Raw genomic sequence first — 14,642 nt, forward strand, 5'->3', positions numbered from 1 at the left:
AAATATGTTCTGGTACTGGTAAGAGTCCTCCTACCTGGGGATGATATGCTGGGGCCCTGCCTCCACCCCTGGCTTCTCCAGGTCCTCCAAGGTGGTGGAAGGATTTTCCTTGCAGAGCTACTCCAGCTGGCTCATCTACTCCCTGCTGATCTGTGAGCCCACAGCTGTTCCTGCTCAGAAGGGATTGCGATCAGCCAGGACAGGAAGTACGGGTCCTGGATCCGGGGTTTCCACTGTGAACTCTCTCATCTGATTTTCTTGAGGCTGCTCTGAGTGGCTTAGGGCTGGCTGCACAGTTGCCCCATGACCCAGGTGGCTTTGGTAAGAATGAAGCCAAGGAGGAAGGCCTTGCTGCTGACATAGTCATAACACTCCAGAACCGTCTCCCCCGGGGCCCATCCTTGTGCAGAGTCATCTGTTTGCATTTTGCCCTCAGAGGTGACTTAGAATGTGGCTGCCAAAGCATTTCCGTGATCTACTGAACCACTCTTGCTGGTATCACAGTAAACCATGCAGTCGGGATCGGGTATTCCCCAGTAGCTGCAGGCATGTATGAGACATCCTTCCTCTAACAAGTATCGTCTTCATCTTCTTTGAAGTTAAACTTGGCCAGCTGGCTGGTCTTGCCCACGTTCTCATTCTCGCCTGGTTCTGCAGGATGCGCACGGGTCAGCCCACGTGCGAGTCCACCGGTCCGGCTGCAGCTTCTACACGGACCTGGCCTCTAGTGCTGCCGCCTTGGGAGGCGCGTCTGTGTCTGGCTGGGGAAGGCGATCTCGGTACATTCAAACTCCTAGCCCTGCGTGTGGAAGCCTGGGAGGTTGGCTTTCTGCGCACCCAGGAAGGTGCGCATGTGCGGGCTGGGCGGAAACGCCTCCAAGCTCAAGCTGCTGCCTTTTCGCTGCGCGGAGCCCTCAGCCACGCCGAGGTCTAGGCCGCTGCGTAGCTGGGCAGTATCCAAAGGGTCGCAACCGCGCGAGCCGCGCGACCAGAGCTGCTCTTGCTGCCCTCGGAGCCACCCGCAGCTCACAGCGACTGCAGGAACCGCCGTCGCCACGGCCTGTTGTAGGTACGTTGCTTTAATTTTACCTATTCTGTCGGATGTGAGGTGGTCTCCATTGCATCCTTGATTTCTGATATTATTTTTTGTTTTAGGAGTTCCATTTTATTCTTTTGATATAAATTCTAGTTTTCTAGTTGATTTCTCTATCTTGTCGTCCATTTTACAGTCATTTAAAATCTTTTTCTGAAAACCAGTATCTGGATCACCTGTGCATCAGTTTCTATTGCCTCCCCCACCCCCCACCCCCTTATTTTTTATTTTGTATACCTGGTAAAGTTTTTATTGAATTACTAAAATTATGTGTAAAAATTACAGGGATTCTTGAAATGTTATCTTTCTCTAAAGGGGATTTCTTTAGCTTCTGGCAGTCAATTAGAGTCGGCATGGATTACTTTAATTCAAACAGGCTGAGCTGATTCACAGCTGGGTTCAAGTCTGTAAGGCTGGTCTATTTCTGGCTTAACCTCAGCATAGACTGTAGCCCTTGTGGTGTCCAATTGAATACTTGGGGTTTTTATCAGAACCCCATCCTTTTGGTGGTTCTTTAATCCCATTTTTAAAATCTTCCCAGAGCCATGAAACTGAGAAAAATCCTGCATAGTTTCTCGAACTCATAGCAGCTAGTTTCTGCGCCGCTTCTGTGCTTCTCAGCCTATACTACTTACAAACTGGCAAGTGCCTCAAGAGGAAAAACGGCTTAGACTATTGGGCTCAGTTCTTTGAACTCTTCTCTCTGTAATCTTGGCCTTTTAGGTTCTGGCCGTCTTGATGCCCTTGAAGTCTAATTTTAGTCGTTTTAGGCTCATGACATTGCTGAAGTTCTTTAAAAGACTCTTGACTGTTTAAAGCACAAAACAGTAATAATGGATATGGGGTTTATAGAATATGTTGAATTAAAACGTATGGCTAATATACAAGGAATTGAGTGGGGATTAAATGAAATTATACCATTGTATAGTTATTGTATTGTTCTTTAATATCTTATGAATTGAGACTGTGGTAAGTTAAGTGTGTGTATTACTATCTATAGGGTAACCATTACAACACATAACAGTGGACGCACACAAAGAAGTATTGCTAAAAAAATCAATTAAATAGATAAAATTGGATAAAAATTATTCTGTAAGCACAGAAGACAATAGAAATAAATGAACAATAGAACACATAACAGATGGGACAGATAGAAAACAAATACCAAGGTAGTAGAATTAAACTGATCTGAACAAAACCGTAATTCCATTAAATGTAAGTGGACTAAATGCTCCATTAGAGAGAAGGAAATTACAAGACTGGATAAAAAGCAAGACCTATCTTGATGTTGTTTACAGGATATATTTTATAATATCTAAAAACACAAATAAATTCAGTTTGAGGAGTGGAAAAAGATATATAAAGTGAGTACATCTATGACACAGAAATTCCATTTCTAGGTATTAAGCCAAGAGAAATGAAAACATGTCTATGAAAATGTGTATAAGAGAATATTCATAGCAGGTTTATACAAAGTAATAGCCAAAGTTTGAAAACAATCCAAGAGGCCCATCAATACGAAAATGGGTAAAGAAATTGTAGTATATTTATACAATGGAATCCTTAACAGTTAAAAAGAATGAACTTTTGATTGATGAAACGACATGGATAAATCTTAAAAATAGTATCTGAGTGAATGAATCTAGACGCCAAAGAGTACTTATATATGACTTCATTTTATATAAGTTCCAAGAACAGGCAGTTCTATACCATGTTAGTAGGAATGAGAAACTGGTTACCTCTGGGGAAAGCAGACTAACTGGAAAGGGGGAATGAGGGAAATTTTGGGAGTGATGGAAATGTTCTGTATATTAATTTCAGTGGTTGTTACCCAGTCATTGTCAAAATCATTGAACTGTACTATTAAGACATATGCATTTTATTTTTGTGATTTATCCCTCAACAAAAAGTATAAAGTGAAGCATCACTTAAAAACAAATCTGGACTAAGACATTATTTTGTTCGTTTCTTAATAACAGAAGACGATAGGTGCATACAACTTGTAAAAAAATAATAAGGAAAATTGTGTTTCCAAAAATAGAGCTGGGTTTTTTGCCATCTTATTTTAGTGGATCAGTTAGTAACATATAACCAAATATGAGGCTGAAGCCCTTGAAAAATACAGTAGATCAATGAATTCCTTCTTCCAATGATATGGTTTTCACAGAACTCTTGAATTTAGGTCCAGTGCATATGTCATAATATGTGTCCAAAATATTGAATAAACAGGGGAAGGAAAGGGTTTGGGGTTTAAAGCGTACAGTGTTTGTGCTTTGAGCTGTACGTTGAAAGTAAATAAAACATTAAATAAGGAAGTCTACTCCCTTATTTAAACGACACATACAATTGTTTTATAATTTGAACCGAAAGAAGATTTAACTAGAGCCTTCTATTCAAAAAGAATTTAAGACAGTATTATAAATATTTTCAAAGCTTTAAGGTAAAGATGGATATAATGGATGAACAGATAGAGGTTCATAGTAGAAAAATGGAAACTAAAAAGGGGTCAAATGGAAATTTGAGAAGTGAGATGAAATGAGGTCATAACAACAGACTGGACAATGAGAAAAGATCAGTGAACTTGCAAATCAATAGAAATAAACCAAACAAAAGCCCAGAGTGAAAAAAAATAAAAAGAGCAGTATTGACCTCTTTATTGTAGGACAACATTGGTATTGAACACACATGGAATTGGATTCATGGAATGGAAGAAAAATTGCATTAGAGAAAAATATTTGGAGGAAAAATGGTCAAACCTTTTCTAAGTTAAAACACATTATGAAAGCTTAATTACTTATTGAATATGTAAGCTCTGTGTGACTTGCGAAGTAAATTTTTCTTATCCAGCAAACTGATATGCCATTGGAGTTATGATTTTAAGCTTTACTGAGATATAGTTGAAAAAAATCAACTACACATATTTAAAGTGTACAATTTGGTAAGTTTTGACATATGAATATACCTCCCACGTTTACTTATGCTCATTTGTAATTCCTCTTGCTTATCCTCTCCCTGGTCCCCAGACAACCAGTGCTCTGAGTTCTGTCAGCAAGGGTTAGTTGGATTTTTCTGGAATTTTATATACATGGAATGATGCATTATATACTACTTTTGTGTATGGTTTTCCTTTCACCCAGCTTAGTGATTTGGAGGTTCATCCATGTTGTATCTATAATTAGTTCATTCTTTTTTATTGCTAAGTAGTAATATAAGTCTATTCAATGAATTTTTTTTATTGATTCAAAATCAAATCTTTATGAAGTCTCCATTGCATCAGAAGTCTTTCCCACTCTTCATTTCTTTTTTTTTTAACATCTTCATTGGAGTATAATTGCTTTACAGTGGCGTGTTAGTTTCTGCTATATAACAGTGAATCAGATATACATATACATATGTTCCCATATCTCTTCCCTCTTGCATCTCCCTCCCTCCAACCCTCCCTATCCCACCCCTCTAGGTGGTCACAAAGCACCGACCTGATCTCCCTGTGCTTTGCGGCTGCTTCCCACTAGCTATCTATTTTACGTTTGGTAGTGTATATATGTCCATGCCACTCTCTCGCTTTGTCACAGCTTACGCTTCCCCCTCCCCATATCCTCAAGTCCATGCTCCAGTAGGTCTGTGTCTTTATTCCCGTCTTACCCCTAGGATCTCCATGACCTTTTTTTTTCTTTCTTAGATTCCATATATATGTGTTAGCATACGGTATTTGTTTTTCTCTTTCTGACTTACTTCACTCTGTATGACAGACTCTAGGTCCATCCACTTCACTACGAATAACTCAATTTTGTTCCTCTTTATGGCTGAGTAATATTCCATTGTATATATATGCCACATCTTCTTTATCCATTCATCTGTTGATGGACACTTAGGTTGCTTCTATGTCCTGGCTGTTGTAAATAGAGCTGCAATGAACATTTTGGTACATGACTCTTTTTGAATTATGGTTTTCTCAGGGTATATGCCCAGTAGTGGGATTGCTGGGTAGTATGGTAGTTCTATTTTTAGTTTTTTAAGGAACCTCCATACTGTTCTCCATAGTGGCTGTATCAATTTACATTCCCACCAGCAGTGCAAGAGTGTTCCCTTATCTCCACACCCTCTCCAGCATATATTGTTTCTAGATTTTTTGATGATGGCCATTCTGACTGTTGTGAGATGATATCACATTGTAGTTTTGATTTGCATTTCTCTAATGATTAATGATGTTGAGCATTCTTTCATGTGTTTGTTGGCAATCTGTATATCTTCTTTGGAGAAATGTCTATTTAGGTCTTCTGCCCATTTTTGGATTGGGTTGTTTGTTTTTTGTTATTGAGCTGCATGAACTGCTTGTAAATTTTGGAGATTAATCCTTTGTCAGTTGCTTCATTTGCAAATATTTTCTCCCATTCTGAGGGTTGTCTTTTGGTCTTGTTTATGGTTTCCTTTGCTGTGCAAAAGCTTTTAAGTTTCATTAGGTCCCATTTGTTTATTTTTGTTTTTATTTCCATTTCTCTAGGAGGTGGGTCAAAAAGGATCTTGCTGTGATTTATGTGATAGAGTGTTCTGCCTATGTTTTCCTCTAAGAGTTTGATAGTGTCTGGCCTTACATTTAGGTCTTTAATCCATTTGGAGTTTATTTTTGTAGCTCAGCTGGTAGAGCGGAGGACTGTAGGTGTTTGATTATCAGTGAATTTTTAAAACTGGTAATACTAAGCTATGGTGATGATTGCCTCAAGCAGAAGGTGAAGAGATTGATTGGGAAAGGCCTAGAGGGAAGTTTCTGTAGTATGGGTGCTGTTTATAGGGTGTACACATATTTTAAACTCCATTGGACTATATTCTTAAGATATGTGCATTTCACTGATTGTAATTTATACCTCATGAAAAGAAAAGAGAAGGCAGTGTATGAAAAATAACCAGGTATACTGCCTGATTGCCATAATAGTTGATTGATATTATCATGTGCTTAGGTCAGTTATCTATTTTTAATGTTTTTGGTTATCCACAAGGACTATCTTTAGATAGTTTTTTAAAGCATTTTCCTGTAATTTAACTCTTCTGTGAATGCTAATTTAAGAAAAGTGTACTTTATGATAGCTTTTATCAAAATACTTTTACTCCCCCCAAGTTGTCTTTATGGAAATAAAATTTATGCCCCAAATTGACTATACCTATGATAATTCCCAATATATTAGAAAGGAATTGCTAATGTTAAAGCCTCATTTTTATAATTTTTTCTTTATCAATAAAGTATAATAAAATACCAAGCATCCCTTATATCAGATAGACTTAAATTCTGTCATAAAAATTGAGATGTAGGGGCTTCCCTGGTGGTGCAGTGGTTAAGAATCTGCTTGCCAGTGCAGGGGCCACAGTTTCAAGCCCTGTTCCGGGAAGATCCCACATGCCATGGAGCAACTAAGCCCATGTGCCACAACTACTGAGTGTGCACTCTAGAGCCCCTGAGCCACAACTGCTGAAGCCTGCATGCCATAACTACTGAAGCCCACGCACCTAGAGCCCGTGCTCCACGAGAAGCCACCGCAGTGAGAAGCCTGCACACTGCGACAAAGAGTAGCCCCCACACGCAGCAACAAAGACCCAACACAGTCAAAAGTAAACATAGATAAATAAATTAAAAAAAATTGAGATGTTATTCAAACTAACTTGTAAATCAGATAATCTCAATTAAATAGCATATTTTTTATTGAATGACAAGTGATTGAAGTCTAAGCATTCATTTAAACATTTGTTAGCTACTTACTGTAAGAGGAGATGTACAGTTTTATGTGCTTTACCTACCGTAGGATATCTTTGGTCTTCTCAATATTAAATAGTAGCTTCTATAGAAAAGTGATCACATTTTTTATATGGTCTGGTATATATAGCTCAATATTAAACTGTATATAATTAAGCTATATTTAGTGTTAGAGTATTATTGAGTATACCCAATATTGCACTCAATACTATACTCTATATTAAGCTATATGTAACCTAAGTAAAGGGTGTTCTGTTTATCAGAGCCTCCTGGTGCCTGGACCACCTCTTGTAAACAGTCTTTTCTGTTCCATCTTCAGTTTTGTTTAAATGTCATTCATTATGGCAGAGCAAAAATGTATACTGTAGTGTCCAAGTGTCTTTGAAAAATAATTGCTCATCCAGATAAATCTATAGTGCCCCAGCTTGAGTTTTGCTTCTGTAGGGTTTGGATTATTATGACTTTCCAATTAGAACCTCAGTACTATAATTACCATTTAATTATAATTTATCTCAGTACTACTCTTCTTACCTCAATATCCCATCATCTGATGCTCTGATGGCAGCCAAAATGGGACCAGGAGCCTCAGTGCTGAGCTGTTCTTGTGCTATGAGAACTCTAACATTACTCTCCTGAATGGAAGGAGCTCTCCAGAGGTTTCTGTTTGGCCCTAAAAAAGATGCAAACTACTTGGCTTATCAGGCCTTCTGAAGAGTGGCCTCTTTTGGTTCCCTGACCTTGCTTCTGCCTCTCTCCCCCTTTGCTCATCACTCCAGTTGCTCAGGCCTTCCCTCTGACTGCAGTGACTGACAAACTCATTCCTGTGCTTGGGTACTTAGAACATTCTTCCTCAGATCTTCCCAAGCCTGGTTCTTTCTTTCCTTTTCTTTTTGTCTTTAAATCAAAGTATAGTTGACTTATTATTTTAGCTTCAGGTGTACAGCGTAGTGATTTGATATTTTTATATATTATCTGTATGTCTTCTTTGGAACAATGTCTGTTCAGGTCTCCTGCCCATTTTTAATTTGATTTTTTTTTGATATTGAGTTGTATGAGTTCTTTCTCTATTTTGATTATTAGTCTCTTATTACATATATCATTTACAAATGTTTTCTTCCATTCAGTAGGTTGTATTTTCCTTTTGTTGATGGTTTTCTTCACTGTGCAAAAGCTTTTAAGTTTGATTAGGTCTCATTTATTTATTTTTTGCTTTTGCTTTCCTTGCCTGAGGAGATAGATCCAAAAGTATATAGCTAAGACCTATGCCAAAGAGTGTGCTGCCTATGCTTTCTTCTAGGAGTTTTATACATTTAGGTCTTTAGTCCATTTTGAGTTTACTTTTGTATATGGTTTGAAAAAATGTTTTAATTTTATTATTTTACATGTAGTTGTCCAGTTTTCTGAACACCACTTATTAAAGAGACTGTCTTTTCCCCATTGTATATTCTTGCCTCCTTCATCATAGATTAATTGACCATATGTGCATGGGTTTATTTCTGGTCTCTTTATGTTTTTCCATTGGTCTATATGTCTTTTTTTGTGCCAGTACCATGCTCTTTTGATTGCTGTAACTTTGTAGTATAGTCTGAAGTCAGGGAGCATAATACCTCAAGCTTTGTTCTTTTTACTCAAGATTGCTTTGGCCATTTGGGGTTTTTGTGGTTCCATACAAATTTTAGGATTATTTGTTCTAGTTCTGTGGAAAATGTCATGAGTATTTTGATAGAGATTGCATTAAATCTGTAGATTGCTTTGGGTAGTGTGGACATTTTAACAATATTAATACTTCCAGTTGATGAACATGGGATATCTTTACATTTATGTGAATCATCTTCAGTTTTCTTCATCAGTGTGTTACGGTTTTAAGAGTATGTGTCTTTCACCGCCTTGGTTAAATTTACTCTTAGGTATCTTATTTATTTATTTATTTTGACTGCATTGGGTCTTAGTTGTGGCACATGGGATATTCGTTGAGGCATGCAGGATCTTTCGTTACAGTACACAGTCTCTTTGTTGCGGCGCTTGGGCTTCCCTCTAGTTGCAGCGCTTGGGCTTCTCTCTAGTTGTGGCATGCGGGTTTTCTCTCTCTAGTTGTGGCACGTGGGCTCCAGTGCATTTGGGCTCTGTAGTTTTGTGGCGTGTGGGCTGTCTCATTGAGGCATGCAAGCTCAATGTAGTTGTGGCACATGGGCTTAGTTGCCCCGCAGCATGTGGGATCTTAGTTCCTTGACCAGGGATCAAACCCGCATCTGCTGCATTGGAAGGTGGATTCTTTACCACTATACCACCAGGGAAGTCCCAAGGTATCTCATTCTTTTGATTCAATTATAAATGGGATTGTTCTCTTACTTTTTCTTTCTAATATTTTATTATTAGCATATAGAAAAACAGCAGATATCTGTATACTAATCTTGTATTCTACAACTTTACTGATTCATTTTTTACTTCTAATAGTCTTTTAATGGAGACTTTAGAGTTTTCTGTATGTATAATAGTATCATGTCATCTGCAAATAGTGACAGTTTTGCTCTGCCCTTCCAATCGGGATGCCTTTTATTTCTTTTTCTTGTCTGATTGCTGTGGCTAGGACATCCAATTCAATGTTAAATATAAATGGTGAGAGTGGATATCCTTGTCTTGTTCTGGATCTTTCAGCTTTTCATGGTTCAGTGTGATGTTAACTATGGGTATGTCGTAAATGGCCTTTATTATGTTGAGATCTGTTCTGTCTGTACCAACTTTGTTGAGAGTTTTTTTAATCATGAATGGATGTTGAATTTTGTCAAATGCTTTTTCTGAATCTTTTGAGACGATCATGTGATTTTTAGTCTTTGTTTTGTTAATGTGCTGTATCATCACATTGATTAATTTGCAGATACTGAACCATCTTTGCATCCTGGGATATGTCCTATTTGATTATGGTGTATGATGCTTTTTATGTATTGAATTTGGCTTGCTAATATTTTGTTGAGTATTTTATCTATATTCATCAGAGATGTTGGCCTGGGATTTTCTTTTTTGCAGTGTCATTGTCTGGCTTTGGCATCAGGGTAATATTGGCCTCATAGAATGATTTTAGGAGTGTTGCCTTCTCTTCAGATTTTTGAAATAGTTTGAGAAGGATAGGTATTAATTCTTCTTTATATGTGGTAGAATTCCCCTTTGAAGACATGTGGTCCTGAACTTCTGTTTTTTGGGAGTTTTTTGATTACTGATTCAATTTCAGTACTAGTAATCAGTCTGTTCAGGTTATCTATTTCTTGCTGATTCAATCTTGGAAGCTTGTATGTTTCAATTTCTTCTAGGTTGTCCAATATGTTGGCATATAACTGTAGTATTCTGTTATGATTGTTTGCATTTCTGTGATACCAGTTTTAACTTTTCCTCGTTCATTTCTAATTTTGTTTATTTGGGTCCTCTCTCTTTTTTTCTTAATGAACCAGGATAAAGACTTATCAATTTAGTTTATCTTTTCAAAAAGTAGCTCTTGTTTTCATTGATATTTCTAGGGTTGTTTTTGTTTTTTTGGTTTCTATTTATTTCACTCTGATCTTTATTATTTTCTTTCTTCTGCTGACTTTGGGCTTTGTTTTTCTTTTTCTAATTCCTTTTGATGGTTGTTTATTTGATATTTTTCTTGTTTCTTTAGGTAGATCTATATTGCTATACACTTCCCCCTTAGAATTGCTTTTGCAATGTTCCGTAGATTTTGGAAAGTTGTGTTTTTACTTTCATTTGTCTTAGGGATTTTCTGATTTCCTCTTTGGTTTATCTGTTGATACATTTTTTAAAAATAGCGTGTTGTTTAGTCTCCATGCATTTGTGTTTTTTCTATTTTTCTTCCTGTAATTGATTTCTAACTTCATACTGTTGTGGTCAGAAAAGATGCTTGATATAAATTATGTCCTCTTAAATTTACTGAGTAATGTTTTGTGGCCTAGCATGTCATCTATCCTGGAGAACGTTCCGTGTGCACTGAAAAAGAATGTGTATTCTGTTCTTTTTGGATGGAATGTCCTATAAATCTCTCTTAAGTTCATCTGGTCTAAAGTGTCATTTAAGGTCTCTGTCTCCTATTGATTTTCTGTCTGGATGGTCTATCCATTGATGTAAATGGAGTGTTACATCTCCTACTATTACTGTATTCCTGTCAGTTTCTCTCTTTATGTTTTTAATATTCGCTCTATATATTTAGGTGCTCTTATATTAGGTGCATGTGCATTTAACATGTTATATTCTCTTCTTGTATTGACCCATTTATCATTATATAATGCCCTTCCTCATTTTTTCATATAGACTTTTTTTTAAAGTCTACTTTGTGTTATATGAGTGTTGCTCTCCTGGGTTTCTTTTCACTTCCATTTGCATGGATATCTTTTTCCATCCTCTTACTTTCGGTTTGTGTGTGTCTTTAGCTCTGAAGTTGGTCTCTTGTAGGCAGTATATAGATAGGTCTTGCCTTTTTATCTAGTTAGCTACCTTACATGTTTTGGTTGGGGCATCTAGTTCATTGACATTTAAAGTGATTATTGATTGGTATGTAACGGTTGCCATTTTGTTACTTGTTTTTTATTTATTTTGTAGTTCTATTTTTTTTCTTCTTTTAGTCTCTTCCCTTGTGGTTTGATGATTTTCTTTAGTGTTAATGTTTGTATCCCTTTCTCTCTAATTTTTGTGCATCTGTTGTAGGTTTTTGATTTGCGGCTACCACGGAGTTCATGTGTATTGACCTATAATTGTACTACTTGTTTTAAACTGATAATTATTTGAGTTCAAATCCATTCTAAAAGATCTGCATTTTTACTCCTCCCTCACGTTTTATGTTTTGATGTCATATTTTATATATTCATGCCTATCTCTTTACTGTCTATTGTAGTTATAGTTGACTTAAAGAGTTCTCTCTTTTAACCTTTGTATTAGCTTATTTAAATTGTTGATGCACTGCTTTTCTATATATTTGCCTTTACCAATGACTTTTTCCCCTACCTCCATTTTCTTATTTCTTGTTGTAGCCTTTTCTTTTTCTCTTAAAGGAGAACTTTGAATATTTCTTGTAAGGTTGGGTTAGTAGTCATTAATTCAGTTTTTGCTTGTCTGGGGAACTCTTTATCTGTCCTTCAATTCTGAATGATTACCTTGCTGGGAAGAGTATCCTAGGTTGTAGGTTTTTTCCTTTCAGTAATTTAAATATATCATGCCACTCCCTTTTGGGCTGCAAAGTTTCTGCTAAAAAAATCAGGTGATAGCCTTATGGGCATGCCCTTGTATGTGATTATTTTTCTCTTGCTGCCTTTAAAGTTCTTCATTTCTAACTTTTGCTGTTTTAATTATGACGTATCTTGGTGTGAGTCTCTGGGTTCATCTTGTTTGGGTCTGTGTGTGCTTCCTGAACCTAGATATTTGTTTCCTCCTTCAGGTTAGTGAAGTTTTCAGCCATAATTTCATCAAATACATTTTTGGTCCCCTTCTCTCTCTCTTTTTCCTCTGGGACCCCTGTAATGAGAATGTTAGTATGCTTGATGTTGTCCCAAAGTTTCCTTAACCTATCCTCATTTTTAACGATTTGTTTTTCTTTTTGCTGTTTTGATTAGGTGATTTCCACTTTTCTATCTCCTAATCGCTTACGCATTCTTCTGTATTGCCTAATCTATTGTTGATTCCTTCGAGTGTATTTTTCATTTCAGTTATTGAATTCTTCATCTCTGACTGTTTCTTTTTTATATTTTCTAGTTCTTTGTTGAAGTGCTGATTGTGTTCATATATTCTTTTCCCAAGTTAGTTTAGCAATTTTATTACTATTGCTTTGAATTCTTTATCAGGTGAATTATCTCTGTTTCATTAGGAATTTTTTCAGGGGTTTTATCTTTCATTTGCAACATGTTCTGTTTTCTTATTTTGTTTAACTTTCCCTCTTTGTTTCTAAGAAATTAGGTGAAACAGTTACTTATCGCGGTCTTGATGGTATGTCCTTTTGTGAGAGTGTCCCTGTGTGTTCTGCATGTGCCTAGTGGCTTTGGTGAGACAGCTGGATCTGAAGTCATCCTGGACCACGACTTCCCTGGGGTGCGATGGCAGCCGCTGCCTTGGTGGGAATTTGGTAGGGTTTGAGTTGGAGGGGCTACAGCAGAAGCCATTTGGAAGCTGAGACTTCTCCTAGGCTGAATGGTAGTCACTGCCCTATTGGGGTTGAGGCCAGTGCCCAAGCTGCTGGAACAGGAGCTCTGAGGGAGGTGATGGCAGCCTCTACCTTGTTTGGGGGCATGTCCGGTGCCCAAGGGCTTGGGGCTGCACTTGTGAGCTGGTTCCAGTTTTTCCCTGGTTTACTTGCCTTGGTCAGAGGCTGGGTTGGGGCTGCAGGCATTTGACCCACACTACTGAACTTGCTCTTCTCCTTGCCAAGTGCTCATAAGTGGGCACATGCTGGCAGTGGCACTCTCTGCCCTGACCCATGGCAGGCCCCGGCCAAGCTGGTTCACCTCCTTCGTAAGTGTGCACAGGCACATGTGCTGGCAGTGGCTGTGAGTCTTGACTAAATTGCTTCTCTGCCCCTCCTACCAGACTCCCTGTGGCTCTTCCTTTACAGCCTTAGCTGTGGAAGAGCTGTTCTGGTGGTCTTCAGATGGTTCTCAGCAAGGGTTGAGATATCACCACTCCCTGGGAGGATCAGCCCTGGGTGGCAGGTGATTACATTGGATACATTTGGCCATTGAAGGAGCAATGTTTTGTTCTTTCTGGGAGAGGCACTTACTCTAGATGTAGATTTGCCTTTCCTGCACGCAGTGCGTCTTCAGTCAAAACTACCATCTGAGGACTCACAGATAAGGCCTGGGTGGGGGAACTGTGGGGACCTCCTGGGGGTGAGGAGTGGGACAGGGGGCTGGTCCTCTGTCTTTGCTCACATGGAGACCCTCCTTGCCTCCACTTCCATCCAGGCCCTGCCTCACGTCCCAACTGGGTTTAAATAGCTCCTCCTCCAGGAAGCTGTCCTTGATGTCATCCCCTACCCCCACCCATTAATGGGATGGCTCTTTCCTGTTATGTGTATCAAACTCTCCCAACAAGTGTAAGAACCAAGGGTTAGAGCCAGAGAGGGTCCTGCCCATTGGGGTCCCTGATTTCTACACCTCCCTACAGTGAGACCACAGCTGCTCACCTCTCTCCTTTTCAGAAAGTGGATCACCTTGCTTTGGAAGGCAGACAGCCAAAGTCTGTCAGAAACAGACCTCTGAGCCCATAACTAGCCCCCATCCACACCCCTTCTCATACTGCACTACTGCCAGGGCCCAGCAGGGGACACACATGCCCAGAAGCAGGAGTTGGACCTGGGCTTGGCTCTGGGCTCCAGAGATGGGGGAACAGGGGAACTGAGGCCAGAGACCTTCTAACTCAACATTCTCTGATGACAAATGGGGAGACTCAGACCTTAGGCAGGAAGGGACTCCCTCCTTTCTAACCACAGGATCCCCCCCACCCCATGCCCAGGCTCACTCACCTCCAGATAATCCTTCATCACAGTGTTCAGCTGCAGCAGGTAACAGGAATGTGTTGAGGAAGGGGATGCAGTCCTCTGCCATCAGGGTGGGGTTGGTAATGAGCGCCCACTCTCAGGTGCTGCAGTGGACCCTCCACTGATAGCCCTCACCCTCAATCTCCTGGCCCAACCTAGGCTCCCACATGGAGCAGCTGGGACCCTTAGTAGCCTCCTCCAAATCTCCCTCCCATCCCCTGCCAGAACACCAAACTTCTAGTCACCTCTCAGGGCTGCCTTTTGGCACATTCCAGGCTATATGGTTCCTGACTCCTGCC

General features: G+C 39.1%; 1 pseudogene; it reads right to left on the minus strand.

Moving 5' to 3' along the window:
* Positions 1 to 30: 30 nt before the first annotated feature.
* On the minus strand, positions 31 to 14,410 carry LOC101286181 (regulator of nonsense transcripts 1-like; annotated as a pseudogene).
* Positions 14,411 to 14,642: the final 232 nt, after the last annotated feature.

Source organism: Orcinus orca, chromosome 3 (genome assembly GCF_937001465.1).
Source record: "Orcinus orca chromosome 3, mOrcOrc1.1, whole genome shotgun sequence".
NCBI classification, from domain to species: domain Eukaryota; kingdom Metazoa; phylum Chordata; class Mammalia; order Artiodactyla; family Delphinidae; genus Orcinus; species Orcinus orca.